Source organism: Amblyomma maculatum, chromosome 3, assembly GCF_055883805.1.
Source record: "Amblyomma maculatum isolate TAMU_Amacu chromosome 3, ASM5588380v1, whole genome shotgun sequence".
NCBI lineage: Eukaryota > Metazoa > Arthropoda > Arachnida > Ixodida > Ixodidae > Amblyomma > Amblyomma maculatum.
The window spans coordinates 38500157-38519927 of record NC_139346.1 but is presented as its reverse complement, the minus strand read 5'-3'; positions in this window follow the sequence as shown (position 1 = coordinate 38519927).

Below are 19771 nucleotides of genomic sequence, written 5' to 3'. Positions count from 1 at the left end.
CAGCAGCTGCGCGTTTTATACACACCATATTGCCTCTGTAATACATCAGTTGCAATTCTAAGAAAATGCTAATTTTTGATTGCTATTTTAATTTCAACCGTGAACTATGACCAAATGGGAACAGAATTATACGTTTCTTCACTAATATCTCTGGCCTACCACATGGTTTATCAAAGTTTTCATATGTGCCGGTTCGCTTACATTGTATAATGTAGAAGCACACATTTTTAAACAAGTAATCAGAATTTCAATGATGAGCTAAAAAGATTTTCTTTTTTTTTATGTTTTTCTCCCTCTGCGCAAAGAAAACAAGATGAAAAATTTTGTTTAATCGCTTCGGCTGCCTCAAGATCATAAATAACGCATGCCTGAATTCTCGGATAATTATAGTTAAAACATAAAAATACTAGAATTTAGCGGTTGGTAAAGTAGTACGCTTTTTTAGCCTGGCAGCTGTACAGATGGCTGGGAGGAAAATTAGAAATTTCTTTCGGGTTCTGTAGATTTAGATCTATCATAATATAAATCCCAGACATATGTAAAGTGACCTGTGGAATATTTCATTCTTAGAATGACACGAGTGTAACATCAAACCAGTCCAACTGGAGTTGGCGTTTTACAGAGGCTCAGGCCAGAGACGAAATGCCGGAATTTACAACGCAAATGATTTCAGTTTCTTTTTTCTCACTAAATTGGTTGGGTGCAGTCATTATATATATATATATATATATATATATATATATATATATATAAATTTTAAACTTCCCAACGAAAATTAATAGATGTTTAGCATAGTTAAACTTGGTATTCCGCGACAACTTCAAACATGGTTATGCTTGGTAGAACTCTTTCGAAGCCCGATTTAACTGGCATCGCTGGGACGCGCTAAGAGCAGCATCATCGCCAGTGGCGTCTATGGCTGGCTCTGAGTCGAGGTGCAGTGGTTCCTCGTTTTTATACCCATCGACTGATGTCATAGGTGTTTCCATCGCCCGATGGCGCGACGTGACGTCCCTCACATAATTGATCACGTGCTCCACCCCTTACATTTTCCCCTCAGCTCGAAGTCTGAAAGGCTACAGGTCAAAAGGTGCCTAAAAGATAAGTTGAAAGGCCACCCAAAGGCACGCCTCAAGGTAAAATGTCAAGGTCATGACATTGTGGTGCGACATAAAGGTGGTCCACAAGGTTACACATCAAGCGGTCGGGTGTTTTGGGAAAACGAAGGTATAGTATTTTATAGCCACACTTCGTCCTTTGGCTCCTTGAAGGTCAGTGACTAGCCAATGGTGACATTGTGTTTAAGTTTTATAGTAAAGGAAGGATAGAGTATCGGTCATATTTCTCTGTAGACACCTGAACCACATGACATCAATTTGTCCTCCTGCTCCTTGAAGGTCGAATTGAAGCTCACGCGAAGAGTGGCTCTACCTAGCGTAGTGAATCTTGCGCTTCAGTACTTTGATGAAATTATCTGCTGCTACATTACACTAACGTTATATTCGGCACTTAGCTGGAAATACTTTCAAAACGTTTTTATTGCTGTCCCTGCCGGAGCAGCTCCGACCTGGTCCCATAACCACAGCAGCCCAGTATTTGATTTTCATTTTTCTACAACTCTTATACTTAGAAACTTATTCTGGCTACTGTACGTTTGAAATGAAATTCCTGGCATAATACTGGCATGTTTAAACCCAGGTACACAATGGCAATCTATCACTTGCAAGGCTAAATGACTTCTTGTGCCAGAAATCAATGTTTTTAGGGTTTTTTCAGGAGTTCATGTAAGCATTTTCCGCTTTGGGCAATCTATATATTTTGCCACAGTACAATAAGATAAAATAAACCATGACCTCTGTGCGCTTTGTAAGGATCGCTTGTGAGTCTATGCAGGATGGTGCAATTTCTGCGCTTGCCCGAGGTTTAGCAGATTTTGAAGCGAAAGTTTCCCTAAGCAATACACATACAAAGTCTATGCGGCCGCTTGACCTTCAAAGAACCAGAGGTCACAGTGTGGCTATATAGGTCGACCATGGTACTACCAGTGTAGCCCCACCCCCTCCCCTTGACCCTTGAAAGTGGGAGTGAAAGCAGAAAAAGAGAAAGAGAAGTGCTGTAGTGGAATGCCCCAGAGTAAGTTCTGCCAACTAGGGATAGTGCGCGCTGACATCGCACAGCTACACATGCGCTTCTTTGTTTCGCCTCCGTCGAAACACTGTATCCAGCGGTCAAATCGCAACCCTGATACCCATGTTCAGTAGTCGACCATCTTAATCACTGAGCCACTGATGCAGATCGATCTTTAACGGCAGACACAGCATCACGTGTTCCTTCTTGTAGTTCACGGTGTCCTGGACTCGATAGTTGCGTCAATGTAATCACTGCAAAACCATGTCTGCCCATGTCCAAACGTGATCCTAACTAAAGAAAAACCAAGCAAAACCGCTCTTTCGCTTTGCCTAAGTAGGTCTACCGGAGTTAAACATCAGCCATGGTTTCACGACGCAGTCAGTGAACGCAGGAAACGCGAAAGGAAGAGGCTATAAAAAGCCAAGACAAAGCTACGCGATAGCCACAACGTGCTACAACATACCAGACTGAGAAATACAATGAGCCAGAGCGGTTTAAAGCTAACAGCACCGCATCGAAAATTAAAATATTATTAATTATTTACTATATGTCTACCCATTTGATAGCCGCCGCTTTCGGGCAGGTTGTCGGTTTCAGGCAAGTCGTGGGCGTGTCATCTTTTTCGGTCATCGAACGTCTATCCATTATCGAACGCAAATAGTGCACATGAAGAGCATTCTCTCGAGAAGCCTTTCTCATCTTTTGAAAACTTTAAAGGATAACGTGTAATATTACGAATTTTTTATTCAGGTAATTAAGTGTTCTTGCTTTCAATGCAAGAAATCACTGAAGAAAAGCAAAGCGTGCGGTGAACACCAAAAGGATATCAACTCCTGTCGCGAGTAGAGCCAGTGTGGCGCAACTTGCAGGCAGCTAAGTCGAACGTGCTTAACACGGGATAAATCCTGCCCGATGAGATACCGCCGGAGGCGCTGCATTGCCGCTCCTGTTTGCTGCTTCGCTCTAGTGGACTTAAGGCGTCTACTACATACTGATTTTGCTTCATTTTTTTCTCGGTGCGATAAACCAACAGCAGCTCCCTCGGTCCGGCAATCTTCTAGAATAAATAGCACAGAGTAAAGAGCAGTACGTGATAAGTGCTTTATGAAAAGCGCTTGCAGCATAAAACACGCGCTCATCTTGAAATCGCGCACAGAAGAGGAGTTCAGTCTCCGCTATAGTTTATTGACTGCTTTAGTAATCATTCCATGTCAAAACTAAAGCCGATTTCTCTGTCACAGTGGCGACATCCAACATTCCCTTCAATTTTCCTGGTAATAAAACACTAGCGCCATTATTAGGTATTGCAGAGAAGAGGTATTAACTAGGCGGCGACTGTAATGTTCACCCGTGCTTGTAGTTATCGTCTCTGCCAGGACTACCATGCTAACCAACAGCTGCTACACTAATCTGCTAGAATAAATTGCGCGTGCTCCATGGCAACGATTCGGCATTGTCTTCCTGCGCACTGTTGTAATTTGGTTTAGTTTTAGTTTTAGTTCGTGCTTACCTCCGGCCAAATGCACCTTAGTCGCTCTTTGTATAGACGATTTTATGGTATCTTCGACTGGCCGTTTTCGAGGTCTCTAGAGCACTCTGAAACGGGTGGTAGTATTCGGCTTGTATAAAAAAAAAGCAATTGTGCATTCGGCAGGTTATATTCGAGCGCCTCTGGCCGCAGCGCTCAGTCCCAGAGGCCTCCGAGTCGCTCTCACTTTCCCGACGGAGCAGCGAAACCTTGGCAGAAGATTTCATCACGTGACAGCCACATTTTCCAGTGTAGGGGTCCACGCCAAGCCAGGCCAAGCCAAGGCGAGTTTCGGCTGTAGACAGCTGTGAAATTTGGCGCGAACAAATCGTGTTGTCTCCTCGCAAAGAAATTGTTTACTGGCTATCGCTTTTGATTCTACTGAGTTGAAGTTTCGCCTCATCATGTCGAAGCGTAAGCATAGAGGTGTTAGCAAAGCCATCAGTGTTTTGTTAGCTGCAAACGATAGCATCGATAGCAGTTCCGACGAAGAGGACATCGATGCGTATACAGCGAAGTTCGCCGAATTATTCCCTGTGCCGGCAAGAATACCCAAAGTGACAAGGTATGTGGACATGACAGTGCGGAATTATTCCGAACCTGAGGTAAGCTCCAATAGTGCCATAAACATTGCTTATCCTAATTTACATCGTTTTCAGTTCCGCAGAAATTTTCGCCTTCCGCATAGGGCTTGCTACGAGCTTGTCAACAAGTTTGAGAACTCCAGATTGTAATCTTCAAGCAGAAATTAGTGTGGCTCGCCCGACAAGACGACAGAGGATCATTTTCTTCCTTTTTTTTTGGTAAGATTTCTGAATTATCGCCTGCATGAGAAACGTCATGCAATTACGCTCTTGCTCTGTGCAATTTGAATGCACTACTAGGCATTCAAATCGTATTTGAGCTGAATTACCGCCCGAAACCATCGTTATAGCAATATTTGCCTGTAGCTGACTTTCCTGGCTGCATTATTGTTTTGGGATTTTTACGTTTAAAATTACTGCTGTGGCTAGTATTTTAAGCTGTTGGCAATGCTTTCTAAATCCAGCTCAGGTAAACAGCCCACACTCTGGCCTCTAGGAGTTAGTTTTGTGTTTATAACTATAAAACATGCAATATACTAGTGCCACTGCTTTATAATTGCAATCGCATCAAAGCCATCTTAATTCTATGCAGCGCTTGTAATGCATCAGCTTACTCGAGAAAGTGATATAAAAATGGCTTTACTGTTTTTTTAAGGTATGCAACAAATTCCATGAGAGAGGTTGCTGTGCTCTTCAATATGGCAGAATCAACACATATAGAGTTCTACAATTGTTGGGCCCATATAGCACCAGAATTCATTAATTTCAAAACTGACACGAATGTCATCGTCAAGGATTTTAAAAAGGATGTACCTTGTTCTATTCAGTATCACCGTGCAAACTGGGAACAGTACCGACTTCACAGCTGATGATGGTTGAAGTAGCTCAAAATCTTCCATAGTTTTCTTTAGTGCATGGTTCAGTCTTCTCATACTTGATTAACTGATTAAATACCCAACTTTCTAGCTCAACATAAGCATTTTCTAGACCACCATTGATGGGACACTACTGTACAATGCTTCTTGTGAATTTCAGTAATATGCGTTGCGGGGCTAGTTGGTTCTTGTCGTAAACTTATGTGAAGCGCAACAGAGGCACCCCAATCAGACAAGAGAGACAGGTCCGGGCGCTTCCTGTCTCGCGCCCTGTAAGGGCCTATCCTGTCTTTCTTGTCTGATTGTGGTGTCTCTGTTGCGCTTTATATAAACTTCTTGTGAACTCAGCAATAACATTATGTATGAAAAATATTTGCACATGCGGTTGCAGAGAGTATAGTTTTGTCTTCTTTCTTTTGCAGGTTGCTAGCTTCCCCAATGTAACAGGATATGTGGATGGCACCTACATACCCATGCGCTGCCCAAACAAGAAATAGCGGTCGACATATGGAAATCGGCATGCCCAGGTGTCTCTCACAATGCAAGGCATATGTGGTGCAAATGCAAGGTGCAAATGCTCATATTATCCTAAATCAATAATGATCTTCCAAAGATTTGTGAAGTAAACAAATACCATATGCTAGGCGATGCGGCTTACCCTGTCAGGGAGAATCTGCTCACCCGATATACTCACTATGGTAATCTGACTGCAGCAAAAATTGCGTATAACCACCGCTGATAACAACAGCCACAAGAGTGAAAATAGAAAATGCATTTGGGCTGCAAAAACAGAGGTTTCGGGAACTTAGATACATTAAGTTAAGCACTGTGGACAAGATAACGCAACTTATGCTGTGTCCTTCACAATGTTTGCATTGATGCAAGAGACTCTGTAGATGACCTGCTGACAGAGAAAGAGATGGTAGCAAAATCGTTAGTTTTTGCCCAGCTTTCAAGGCAAAATAAAGTGGACCCTGATTCATGTAGTGCAGGTCGTACTATATGTGAAAGCGTGCTGCGTCACCTAGGGGGAGCTGAAACGAGGAAAGGTAGCCGACCTTTTCATAAGATGTGGTAGAAGGAGGGTGCAGCACAACAATGAAAACTAAGCAATGCTTTCCCTGTTTGCAGCTGTACTGCAAACTACGGCTTAGATTACTTTGTAACAACTGCATTTTTATTTCCCAATCATTCAACATAACTTTATTGCTTTTATTGTTTTAGTCTAAAGCAGTTTTTTCCAAGCTGTTATGTTCCACTCTTTATATTTGTCTTCACAATGTTCTTTACAAATTCTGCTCAATAAATTACACCTGGCTGATCCATTCTAAGCAATGCAGTTATAATGTCTATTATTTGCGACTGTTCTCAAAATAACTCATTTTTTGCTGCACAATACTTATTGCACAGATGTGAAATAGCATCAACAGTAAGCTATTGGCAATGATGCATCTACTCCAAACGAAAAAGGAAACAAGAAGCAAAAAAAAAACAACTAAAAATTGATAACATATTGTTATGGTTGAAAAAGTTCAAAACAGCTATGAAGCACTCCAAAGCTATCAGGGAATATTGCGTGAAAATATGTTGAGATAATACAGCTGCAGCTTTGTATGAATAACTGAAATATTGATAATAACCACAAAAGTAAAATATTAGTGCAAACATTGCCAAGATACAACGTCTTCTCAGTATTCATTGTGCAAATTTTTCCTACAAGTTTTCATGCGCTCTGCATGTGCCCTAAGAAATTCCTGATGTCCTTCTCTAGTCCTTCCTTTTCGGCTTTTCTTTCTTGGACGACCTCTCACTATCTCAAATTAGAAATCAATATGCTTTGCTCGTGATCAAAAGTTTACAGCCCAGTGGGTCTACTTCTGAGCGATACTATGTGGCTCGTAATGCATTCCCAGGTTTACATACTTGCTGAAGGAAAGAAGAGCTTTCGTCCTATCCTCCCTGATGGTAGGACTTCCACGATTATTGCAGAAGTCATATTATATGGCTGAAAAGCAAACCCTATGGGCTGTAAACTTTTGATAAAGGTTGTACGTGCTCGCATGCGTCTATCTGCTTTGCAGTTTTGCCACGGGGTGACTGTAGCTAGTTCTACTAAAAGACTTTGAGACAGATCCTCAGCTGACAAAACCTCAGATGCAGTATATCGAGCTCCACATAACTTTGGCTACTGTGGGATCAACTCTAGAAAAAGGCGAGCAATTGAATATAGCGTTCCAAGAGCACACCAAACATTTGAAGACTGAAAACCACTTTCTTGTTTTAGATGTTATCAGTAAATCATCACAAGAACTAAACTGAAAGCAATGGTAATTTACTATTTTATAGGTTTCGCCAAAAGATGGCCGCATTTGAAATCAGCTGTAAATTATGGGTACATGTGTACATTCTCTTTTTCACATTGCTGGATTACGTAATGTTATTGGGTGCATAGATCTGCTGCCTTAACAACATCAGCTCAACACATATAAATCAGCATTATCAAGTCTCACTGACCATGCAAGGCATATGTGATTCCAACGGCCAGGTTCAAGATGTTTTTAGAAGCACACCAAGCACAATACAAGACGCCCGGGTGCTGTGACTATTTGGCATGAACGAGGACTTGCCCGCCATTTGCCAAGTTAGCAAGTACCCTATTTTAAGGGGTGTGGCATACCCTATCAGAGAACACCTGCTGACACCATTAAAAAACTATGGAAATATGACCGGAGCCCCGTAACGTACAACCGTCACTCAACAAGAGTCATAAAAGAAAATGCATTCGGACATCTCAAGCAGAGGTTTCGACAACTGAGGTCTGTTAAATTTACAACAGTGGACGAGATCACAAAATCCATGACTGGTTGTTGTGTGTAGCACAACATTCCCTTAGATAATGGGCACTATGGTGCTGACATTTTGACTGAAGACGAAAGGCAAGAAAGCTAACAAGACATACAAGAGCATAACATCATTAAAGATGAGCTCAATGATGCAAGCCAGACCATTTAAAATTGCGTGAGTCAGCGTTGCATTGCCCGGGGGAACTAACGAGAAGCTGTCTAGCACAACGGTTTCGAGTCCCAGCAGCACATTCCTATTTAGAGACTGTGGACTGACTAAAGACAACTCTTGCAAAGCAGGAAACGATATATTTACTAAAAACATTTGAAGAATAAAACACGCAAGCTCTTTTGCTTGCATGTTAACTTTAAATATGAATATGAAACCGCATAAAAACATAAACATGAAAACATCTGAACAATAGCGTAATTTAGCGCTCTTGAATGCAGGTTGTAGTGAACAACAATACAGCCTACAATGAAACAGTACAGTGAAGTAAAAATACTAGACAAATTAGCACACTGCTTGGTTGCGCTGAATAGTCCTCAGTTCAGTTCAGTCGTTCAGTTGTGTCCGGCTCTTCGTGACCCTATGGACCAAGTCACGCCACGCTTTCCGGTCTCTCACTATCTTCCTAACATCACATAACTTCATCTGCAGTGCCTAGAGAATGCCATCTAACCATCGCGTTCGCTGCCTACCCCTTCTCCGGCGACCCTCAACCTTTCCCATCATCAGATCTTTCTCAAGCGACTCCTCTCTTCTCATCAGATGACCAAAGTAGCTGAGCTTTAACTTTAGAATTTGACCCTCCAATGAGCAGTCAGGGTTTATGGTCGACAATATCGACTGATTTGATCTTCTGGCAGTCCAAGGAACTCTCAAGAGTCTTCGCCAGCACCACAATTCAAGCGCGTCAATTCTTCGGCGGTCAGCCTTTTTCACAGTCGCATCCATACATCAGAACTGGAAAGACCATAGCACGAGTTATACGGATCTTGGTTGGCAGACTAATGTCTCTGCTCTTTACCAGGCGGTCAAGGCTAACTATTGCTCTCTTTCCCAGAAGCAGGCGTCTTCTAATTTCATGGCTGCAGTCTCCTTCCGAGGTAATCTTGGAGCCCAAGAAGAAAAAATCTGTCACAGCTTCCACTTCTTGTCCATTGATGCTCCAGGACTTGATAGGGCAAGACGCCATGATCTTTGTCTTTTAATTGTTCAGTTTAAGCCCAAACTTATCACTCTCTTCTTGTACGCGCATCAGAAGTCTCTTGAGTTCCACCTCACTTTCTGCCATTAAAGTGGTATCATCCGCATATCTAAGGTTGTTGATACGTTTTCCAGTAATCTTCACTCCAGCTGAATACTCGTCCAGACCGGCCTTCCTCATGATGCGCTCTGCATATAGGTTAAATAGGCAGGGCGACAATATGCAGCTTTGCCTCACTCCTTTATAAATCGGAAACCAATCAGTAAGACCATGCCCAGTTTTGACTGTGGCCTCTTGCCTTTCATACAGGTTCCTGAGGAGGCAGATGAGGTGAATTGGAACTCCCATCTCTTGGAGAGCTTGCCACAATCTGCTGTGATCTGCGCAGTCAAACGCTTTCGCATAATCAATAAAGCAGAAGTAGATGGGTTTGTGGAACTATCTTGCTTTTTCCATGATCCAGCGAAGGTTGGCAATTTGGTCTCTAGTTCCTCTGCCCTTGCGAAACCCAGCTTGCACTTCGGGAAGCTCCCGATCCACATACTGCTGCAGCCTGCCTTGGAGGATTTTCAACATCACCTTGCTAGCATGCGAAATAAGCGCGATCGTGCGGTAGTTGGAACAATCTTTGGCACCGCCTTTCTGTGGAATGGGGATGTAAACTGACCTCCTCCAATCCTGTGGCCACTGCAGGGTTGTCCAAATCTCCTGACATAATGTATGCAGAATGTTAACAGCGTCATGGTTGAGGTTTTGAAGCAACTCAGCTGGAATGCCATCAATTCCGCTAACTTTGTTCTTAGCGAGGCTGGCTACTAAGGTAGTTCCTACTGAATGGTTAAAAAGCAGGAGTTTGAACTGCACATAAGCAAACTGTCTTCTTTGCAGCTTGGATGAAGCTGTGAAGAGCCGGGAAGGAGGTTAGAAAATACAATTTTAGAAACACTGCCGCACATCCTGTGCGCTTTCAAAAAATAACAAAACAAAATACGACTCAAGCTCTTTCACCTCCTGCCAGAAGCTTAAGCACATTCATGTACTCGGCATGTACCTGTAAGAGTTGCTTGGGCCGGTTGTTTCGCTTCTTTTCACGCTCTTCCCTTCTGGCTTCTCGTTCACGGTTGAGTTCACGCATCTCTTCAAAACATAAGTGCATGTGCTTCATTCTGTCAGTGCTCTGCCGCTCGCCTTTTCTTTTCGAGGCTTGGCTGTGTCGAGGTCCAGTGATGTCAGGAGGCTCGGGAGATGGCATGCTACGGCTGCTTGATTCCAGGGTGAAGCTGGAGGTTCCAGATGATAGCGCTTCACGATTTTACACTTCAATTGCTGTGGAAGAAGCCGGCATTTTATATGTAACCTTGTTCACTAATCGAAGAACTTCTGGGTAAATGTTGTCATTCATTGCTGCAAATGTGTCAAATTCTCCTTCATATAAAAGTTTGCACTGTGACTGTCTTGACGTCTTGTTTTTTTTTCAATGTTCCTCTATACGCTTTGCAATGGTCTTGAAACGTGTTTCATACTACATCCCAGTGCGAAATATTTCCAGGATTTCATAAAAATCGACAGCAATTTGGTCATACATTGCCTTCTTTGTCCTAAATTTTTTTCATAGGACCAGCTAAATGTGTGTATCTAGCATAGTAGTGTAGGAGCAGCTTGGTCTCTCCAGGTGTCCAAGGTACTGCGAATAAAGGTAAGCAGATAAATATTAACTTATTGAACAGTGACGAGGCAAACTTGCAAGGCATAACTAGACCAATAATTTTACTGGAAATCAGTATCACAGTTATCATTCCAAAACACATATTTTATGAAGTGCTATATTTAATGAAAAAGCAGTCATGCTTGGCACTACACATAGCGGAAACTCTTTACCCTATCCTGTACTCTCTATTTAGAAAGAGGTCTCATGCACCTACTCCATTCGGCGATCCAATTTTATGGCAGCACTACCAGTTCTCCATTAAATATACACCTCAACTCGTGCCTGTAAAACCGAGGTCACCCCCTGCTCTACACAGGGTAACAAGTACGCATTGCACAAGCTGTTTCAAAGAGGTTGGCTTTTGTCCAATCCAAAGAAAGTTATAAAGCACAGCTTGAAGGTTATTCTTATTCTCTTTCCTGTTATTTTATCATTTTGTTTTTATAAACAATTGCCATGCAAATGATATCTGCTGTAGCACTAATGTCTGCCTTTCTAAACGTTGATGCATGCCAAGTTTAACCTTGAGATACATCTACATGCATTGCAAATGTCAAAAAAGAATTCTAGGGGAAGTGGGGAACCACTCCAGAATATTTTACTTTTGCTTAAAGATGTTCCTGTACATGAGCTTACGCATCATAGTGGCACAACCGCATCGCTGCTGTGGACCAGGGTTGCACTCTGCTGTAGGCTTTGCTGCAGGTTCTGCGAAGGCTCTACCAAGAGCTCTGTTGTGGGCTTATCTGAAGGCTCTGTTGTGGGCTCTGATATGCGTGATTCTTGCTCTGAGATTTCGAAGTCGCCCCCTCCAGTGCTGCCTGGGTATCCAGGTAAAGCAATGCTTGAACGCTGATGCAGTTATTACGATTTCAATAGTATCTGCTCTGGAGAGGAAACTTGAAACAATGCTGACCCTGCTTACAGGTTTCAGCTCTCGACGTTACCGGACTTCAAGCTACAAGTAAGTAATATAGATCTTTCTGTGCAACTTGGTTTTTGTATCCAAATTCAAAAAAGAAATCAAAGTAAAGAAGAAAATCATGCGAGCACCCAAGCAAATTATGAAGGGCAGTAGCGTTATGTACGAGGCATGCATTAAAGTTTGCTTTCCAGTTCCTTTTCGACCAGTTAAACCAGATGCAGTTAGGCTATTTCACTTACACATAATGTATGCATGCTCGGATGAAGAGTTACGAGAATATATAAACTGAGCTAGAGATGCACGCGGCTGACATGGCCTCAAAATTGACGCTGTGCACACGCTTGACTAAAAGTGTCAAATGAGCGCCTTGTCAGCCTTCAATGCAGTGCTAAAGTGATCGCACTACCTACGGAGATAAGTCTCACAACTCGTTTTGACAAAATTGATGCAGTGCAGGAATGGGTTAACGTTCACGTGTTCCTTGTTGCAAAGTTTTCCAGTAACCTGGTTTCCCGAACGCGTATTTTTAACGCGAAACCGTTAAGGGCCCCGGGTCGCAGAAAAGTCGGTGTCGTCGTCGGCGGCCGCCCTCCCGCTTCGTCCGGCGTTTGCCGTGAGCGAAAAATCCCAGAAGCATTAATAAATAAAAACGAGCGTGAAATATCGCCGACCTGAAGAATCAAACGTGGGCCTCCGGGGTGCGAGACAAGCACGCTAACCCCTCCGCCACGCCCGCTTTTTTTTTCTTCATTGCCTGACTTTTGCAAGACAACACAAACACACAAAGGACATTGATATAATAAGCCTGCCAGGGGCTGGCTTCGTCGTTCTAAAATTCCTTTAGATCCATCAAATGTTCTACCTTTGGCAATCACTCAGGATTATCATCGTCAAACTTCACAGTATCGATAAACCAATGAAGAGCCTCGAGGAAACAAATTCGTGCAGGACGCGCATCAGGATCCCAGTGATATCCTGCCATGCGTGAACGCCATATACTGTGGAGGCCTATTAGCATGATTGAATCATATGAAACCCTCTCCTCATTTTGCGTGGGTAAGCACAGTATTCCGTAAGGATTAATAGATAAATCTTTCTTCATGGTTCTTTGAAGTACGTCTCAAAAATAAACTCCTTCCCAACAGTGAAGAAACACATGATCTATCGTTTCTGGCTGTTTACAAATTAAGCAATATGCACCCCACGGAAGAAATAACCCTTTTTCTTGCAAAAACACGTTTACTGGCAAAGTTCCAGCGTGCAACTTAAAAAAGAAAGTTTCAGCCGCTGCCGGCACTTTCAACCCCCTTCAGTACATTCCTGCCAGGACCTCTTCTGTATATGGCCCTATAGATGGGCTCCGGAAGAACAACGTCGTACAAATCTTTGTACATCTTTGTACAACTTTTCTTTTTCACAGTCAATAAATATTCTTTTCAAAATCTTGCAGAAAGAAATCGCACACTTTGAACAACTTCTCTAAAGTAACCAAACTACCTCCCGTGTACCATTCGGTTGGCACAACAAAATCTGGCAGTGCACGTCCAAGCCTAGTTTGGCAGAGAGTGAACAAAAATGGATCCTGAGCATCACGCAGGAACAGAAATCTGCTGACAATCTCCCGCAAAAACAGATTCCCTAAGCCCACGCCGCCATCCTTGACACGACTGAATAAATTCGTGTGGATGCGTCTTTCCCATTTTGAAGCCAGCATAAAAACCGCGAATATCCTATGCAGCTTCTGCACACTCAATCTTGCACAGTGTAAAACTTGCATCACATACCACAGCCTAGAAATGAAGAAGGGGTTGCACACTGTGGCTCTGGCAAAAAATTGATTAACCAGTTCCTTTCCACTTATCTACCCTTTCCCGTATGTCATCTGTGCATGTTCTCCAATATGTCTCGCTATCACGATAGCATTCTAGTAGCACACTAAGGTATTTTGGCGGAGTCGTCACCCAGGACACGTTTGCAAAATTATCAGGACCACTTTGCCATCTACCATGCCAGAGTCCCAGGAACTTGGACCAGTTTACCAGGTTTGGTTTCTGTTTTTTCCATCTCTTAGTAAGAGATCTCCTGGCTTCCCACAAGTGTAGGAGATGGTTGTCTACTGCCGGGGTGTCTTCGGTGGTCTTGAGTTTGCGCGTGAAACAGCTCTTAATTTGAATTTGCGATTTGGCCCAATCCTCATATTTTCATGCATCGGCACCGAGTGCCGGGGTTGCCACTCCCCTGAACTTTGTCCAATCGACGACGCAAGCTGATCCCCTTTTTTTGTGAATTTAGTTTGAGTCGAATTCGAGTTTTAGGATGCAGGGATCGTCCCTGAGAATTTTTTCAGTATTGTGTCATTCGTAATTTTTAGCATTCCGGACTAGCGAATGGTCCAGGCACGTGTCTCGGGATACGTTATTTCCTATTCTAGTAGGGTATAGCGGGCCAGTGAGGGTGGTTAGTGCCGCGTTGGCTATGGCTGCGGCTAGTTTCTTGACTTTTGCGTCCTCCTTATGGTATCTCCATAGGTAGCAGTGCGCGTTAAAGTCCCCAACCACCACTAAAGGCGATCCGCTGGCTATACACATCGCCTTGAGGAAGATTTCTTCAAAAGTGGCTTGGCGTTGTTGCGGCCTGCGATAAATGTTTAGAATAAACGTACTTTTGCTGGACCATTTGTTCGGTAGGACTTGAATAAATGTATGATGAATTTCTTCTCTTAACGCCAAATTTATTGTCACGGCGGTGCACTCTTTGTGCACGAAAATGCAGGTGGACGGATTCGTTTGGTGGGTACTGTATGACTTGAGTTTGGCTTCTGTACCTACATCTTGCAAAGGAAATATTTCTGGAGTTATGTCTAACGATTTTATGTATGGTTGTAACGTTTCATTTTTCTCTTAAATCCCCTGCAATTCCATTGCATGATATATAATTTTTTTTTGTCGCGTTTAACCATGTTGAATGAGTACTCGGTGGACGGTGCTTTGTGGCCGTCCCCTTCTTGAGGTTCCTCCTCTATTATGCGTTTGCTCCTCTTTTTCCCGGATATTTTAAACATTTTTGCGCCAGGACCTTCCGCCATTTCCTGCAACCGCCTGTCGATTTTGGTTTCGTTCGACTGGAGCTTGTAGAGAATAGGTTCAACCGAGGCTTGAATGCTCTTGGCGACTGCCTCCTGAATGTTTTGTTCTATATTTAATTTAATTTCCCCAAATTTCTCTTCCAATTTGCGCTCGATCGTTTGTTCCAGATTTTGTTCGATCTGAATTATCTCCGCTTCGACCTTCTGTTCTAAGCTTTTCTCAATTTGAGCCAACCTCTCTTCATATGTCTGCTCCAGTCTCGCTTCTAGTTCCTTATTTTGCTCTCTAACGATTTCTCTAACCTCCTGTTCAGTTAGAAAACCAAGGTTGTTGTCGTTCACCTTATTTTGCGCTGGTGAGGTGTAAAGGTTCGAACATTCCTTTTCCATCTCCTCTTCCGAAGAAGGGACGATAGTCGCAATGGGTTTGCTACACTGGTTACTCATGGCGTTCAGCGTTTCATTTAACTTTTCTAATTTCTGTTTTAATCTCCCATTTTCGGCCCTAAGTATTTGATCAGCCAACAAGGCAGGGGGGAAATAGCGACTCTAGCCCAGCTCACCTTGTCATTGGCGGTGGCATTGGCTACGGCAGCCGGCGTCCCTGGCTGTTTCTGTTCATGGTTGCTGGACGCTTGCCTTCTCCTCCTTTCCCTCCGGCAGGCGGGGGAGTATTTCTGAGTTGGTTTCCGCTGTTGTCTCGGTTGAACTTACGCCCTTCTCTAGCAGCACCGCCAGTAGCGTTGCGGTTAGGATATCTGCATTTTCTGGCACACTCCTTGGAGCCCGTGAGGTGGGACTCTCCGCAGATTAGGCACTGAGGTTGTCTTGCCGCAGGCATGACAGCGGTTTGTTTCTGATTTCGTGCAAACGTCTCTCCTGTGTCCGACGACGCCGCATTGGGCGCAGGCCGGGGTAGTTTTCCGGTAGAGACGCACCGGAATGGCTGCGCCCCAGTAGAACACGTGGAAGGGCACTGTGCGCCCCTCGAACGTAAGCACTGCTGCGTAGGACTTGCCTAGTTTACGCAGGCCGACAACGTTGACCTCAGGCGAGTGAATGGCTTCGGAAATATCTTTGTCTGCAACACTGGGGTCCACCTGGATAACCCCACGGTAACAGTCTTCGGATGGTTTGAGATGAATTTAAACAGTATACATTTCTTGCTGTCAATGGTCAAGCTTTCAATAGCGAGAACTTGCCTTATGTAAAGAGGGTTCTGGACGCCTATTATTACGATGTTTTGATCCCAGGCAGGCCAGATGGATAGCTCCTTCGCAGCTTGAGGGATCCCTGTTGCTGCATAGACGGCTTCTCCGATTTTGTTGCTTCCTTTGTAGTCTTCTAAGTAAAGGAGGCGCTGTCTAAGTTGAGCGTCTCTCTAGGCTTGAGTATAATCACGGAGTCCTCTCTCCCAAAACTTTGAAACTACCACTGGCTTCCATTGCTGGCAAGGTGGCGACGCCGGTTGCTGCTGCACGGGCTCGGCGAGACAGCTGCCAGCGTTCCGTTCCCGCCGACATGGCCAGCAACTCTCGGTTCGTGGCTTCTATCTTTTTCTCCAACTTCTTCTTGATGTTGTATTCGGTGAAATCGTCAAAAACGGCCTGTTTTTGCTACGCAGACTGGATTTCCACGACTTGCATGGATTCCGAGTCGTAGCCCCTTGCAGTAACCATTTGCGTCTATGAGTTGGCTTACATCCGGCCTTACTGTTGGCTAGGCCTAAAAGGCCTAGCTCGGCCGTAGCATGTGATGGAAAAGAAAAGCCCCGCAAAGTGCCTAACATTGGCCCCCCTGGTTAGGGATGATATCCACGGGTACCAGATGATTTCACGAATGTTGGCCAGATAACTTTCAGACGCTGCAGATAACGTGGCCGGTTGAAAACATGAAATTTCCCAGAGCCGACGCGACGCACGTCCACACTTCTTGGCAGCTCGCAGCGCCTTCTCTATTCCAGTAAAAGAATAAGTTAAATTCCAGGCAGGCCGTCGCCTGGCGTCGCCTTCAGACTGGGACATTCCCACACCCGCTCCTGGTGAGCCATATGCTCCCAGGAAAAAGATCAGAATTCTGTGCAGACTGTGACTCGAGAGGGACCCTCGAACACATCCCCTGGGACTGCCCCTTTTCTCTCGGGAGGGGTCTAAATCTGACGCCGCAACTCTGGGAGACCATGCTGCGCTGCTCGGACCATGGGCTCCAGCTAGCCGCCGTCCAGCTGGCTTGGGACGCCGCCTGCCAACGTCTGCCGGCCTGCCTCTGAGGCGGGGCACCCGCCATCCACCCCAAGTAACGGAGGGCCGGAGCCTCTTCATCCGCTGGAATAAATAAAAAGTGCTGAAGGAGGTATGTCTTCAAAGGCACGCACGCTAGCAGTCTCAAAAGCACATGCGTGCTGCGCGCTGCACGCGACATAACCGGCTCGCTGGCTCGGAAGCCAGGTGAAATCCATGTTTGTACTATAATCGTGCTTTATTTCGGTTCCTATTAAATGGTTGTACTTCATTTATATTTGGTCTGCCTTCATGAAACCTGTGACGCGAATAGGGTGCTCCGTGCGAGTAGTGTCAATCAAGTCATGAGGAACGAGCTGTGCGTCATTTGTTCTGGTTCGGTCGTGGCTGTTCTTTCTCTTTGGAGAAATTCTTTGACTCGACAAAAACAGGAAGTGCTTTGTAACAGAACATTCATTCATACAAACATCTCTCAGTTTCGTCGCGCCTGTATATCGCAAAAGTGCTGAAATGTCAGCGCTCAAATTTCGCATTAGTTTAGCTCTCGTCCTCAGAATTTTTCTATCTTGAATGCCTTCTTTTTCTTTTTTCCGAGGAGGAATTTCTGTTCTCTTTTTTCTTCGAAACAGATCACGTGTAAGCCCTCAATGTTTTTTGCCCGCCTCGCCTTTCCTGATCTGCCTCTGTCTTCGCTGCTTCCACCTTTTTAAGCAAGTGAACCAATTAGCAAGCTATTGGCCTCCTCCATTCCAGTGCTTTGTAAAGAACGCTAGGCGACCGATTTTTCGGAGCCTTCCATTACAGCTTTGCTCATAGCCTGAGCCGCCTTCAGACGTCAAATCGTTTAAAATCTTAGCAACGACATTTAGGGGCACCTGCGTGTAAGAAGGCAAAGTTCACGAGATGAAAAGAAGTATTAATAAGTACATTTGTCGTCACTTCGAATTTGCATCGCAATCTAACCACCAACTTGACTAGCATATGCATGCGATATGGCAAGCGAAACGGTTTGACGCAAATGCGAACGCGGCAGAAAAAAGGCTGCGCCGCAAGATTGATAAATATTACGATAAATCTGGTGCCACGTGCAGGTTCCCTTTATTTAACTATGCCTGTCAAAAGAGCCCCTCGCGCCAAATCACACCCTTTCCTACCCCTCTTTCCTATTTGCAAGCGCTTGCCACTCGTGGCGCTGCCGGCGGACACTAGCGTCCCGTCCGGCCCGGGTGTGAATTGGCATGCGAGACGCGTTCGCGCGAGGTAAACAAAGCAGTTTTTAGAGCGCAGCTCTTTGGCGTCCGTTCCTGGGTTTCGCGTCGGCGTCAGCCTCGTAACCAGCTCAGCCCCCTTTTATCCCCCCAGCGCTAGCAGTGACCGACTGATACCGCTGGATGCCGCTGACGCCGCTAGATAACGTGACTGCATAGAACACCGTCGCCGCCATGCAGAAAGAGGAGGGGAGGGTCCCCCCTCCCCCTGTTCCTGTGTGGCGGATAGGGTGCTCTTCAGTTGCCGACGCGCCGGTTATTTCACGTAGGCCCCGGCACGTCGACGAATACGTGACCACCTTCCCACGACTAGACCTGGTTCTTGGCGCTGCGGAAGCGAGGGTATCATATTGTTTGCGTCGGCATCGGCGGCGTTGTCCCTGAAACCAACTCCGCAGCTGGGGTTGACTCACTATCGGCGTCAGCAGCATCAGTCAGTCGCTGCTATCTCTTCCCTCCTCCCTTTTATCGCGTTGTCCGCTTGCTGCGCGCGCTTCTGCCCCCATCGTTTGCCGCTGGGTGTACACGCCGCCCCCCTCCCCCCTCTTCCTGCGAGTCTCCGGTTGTCAAAGCGCCGGCTCGAACTTAATTCCTTTCTTCGCTCCTCCTCCAATGCAACCCCTGTGCGGTGGCGATCAGAGAGCCAGATCGGTGGCGGCGGATCTGTATATGTGCACCGCCCGAGCCGAAATTGCCGCTGCCGTTCGCCACTGCGAAATTATCTGCCAGTTCTTTCTGAGCCATGAGCGAGACGACCGGTGGAAGTCCTCCGTCTGCTGCTGCTGCTGCTGCTGCTGCTGCTGCTGCTAAACGAGCTGCCAGAGAAAAAAATTCTGTGAAAGCGCATACATGTGTTCTCGATTTCTTTGCCTCAATCTATCGAAAAGGTGAAACAGCTTATTTGCTGCGCTCAAATTTCGCATTAGGAAGTAACGTAATCGTCGGTAATTTTTTATTCGCAGGTGTCAACGTGCGCAGGAGGATGCCGTGAAGTTTTATTTGCTTCTATTTTGTGTACGGAAAGCGTCCATCATGAGGTACTGTTGCGTGCCAATGTGCACTTCAAGCGCAAGAAAGAAAGACGCGGGTGTATCTTTCCACGAGATTCCTGCGGACCTTGAGCTGCGTCAACGGTGGTTAAAGGTGATCTCGCGAAAGAACTGGGAGCCCAAAACCACGTCGAATTACTCCGTCGTGTGCAGTAAGCATTTCCTTGCCTCCGATTTCAGGGAGAATACTAAAATTTGGCAACTGAACAAGAGAGCCGTGCCCAGCGTGTTCCCGTGCTATCCCTCGCACATGAAGCCTGCACTTGCCAAGGTACGCAGTAATGCAAGTAGTCGAAAGCGCGCTCTACAGCTTGAATGCGGCCAT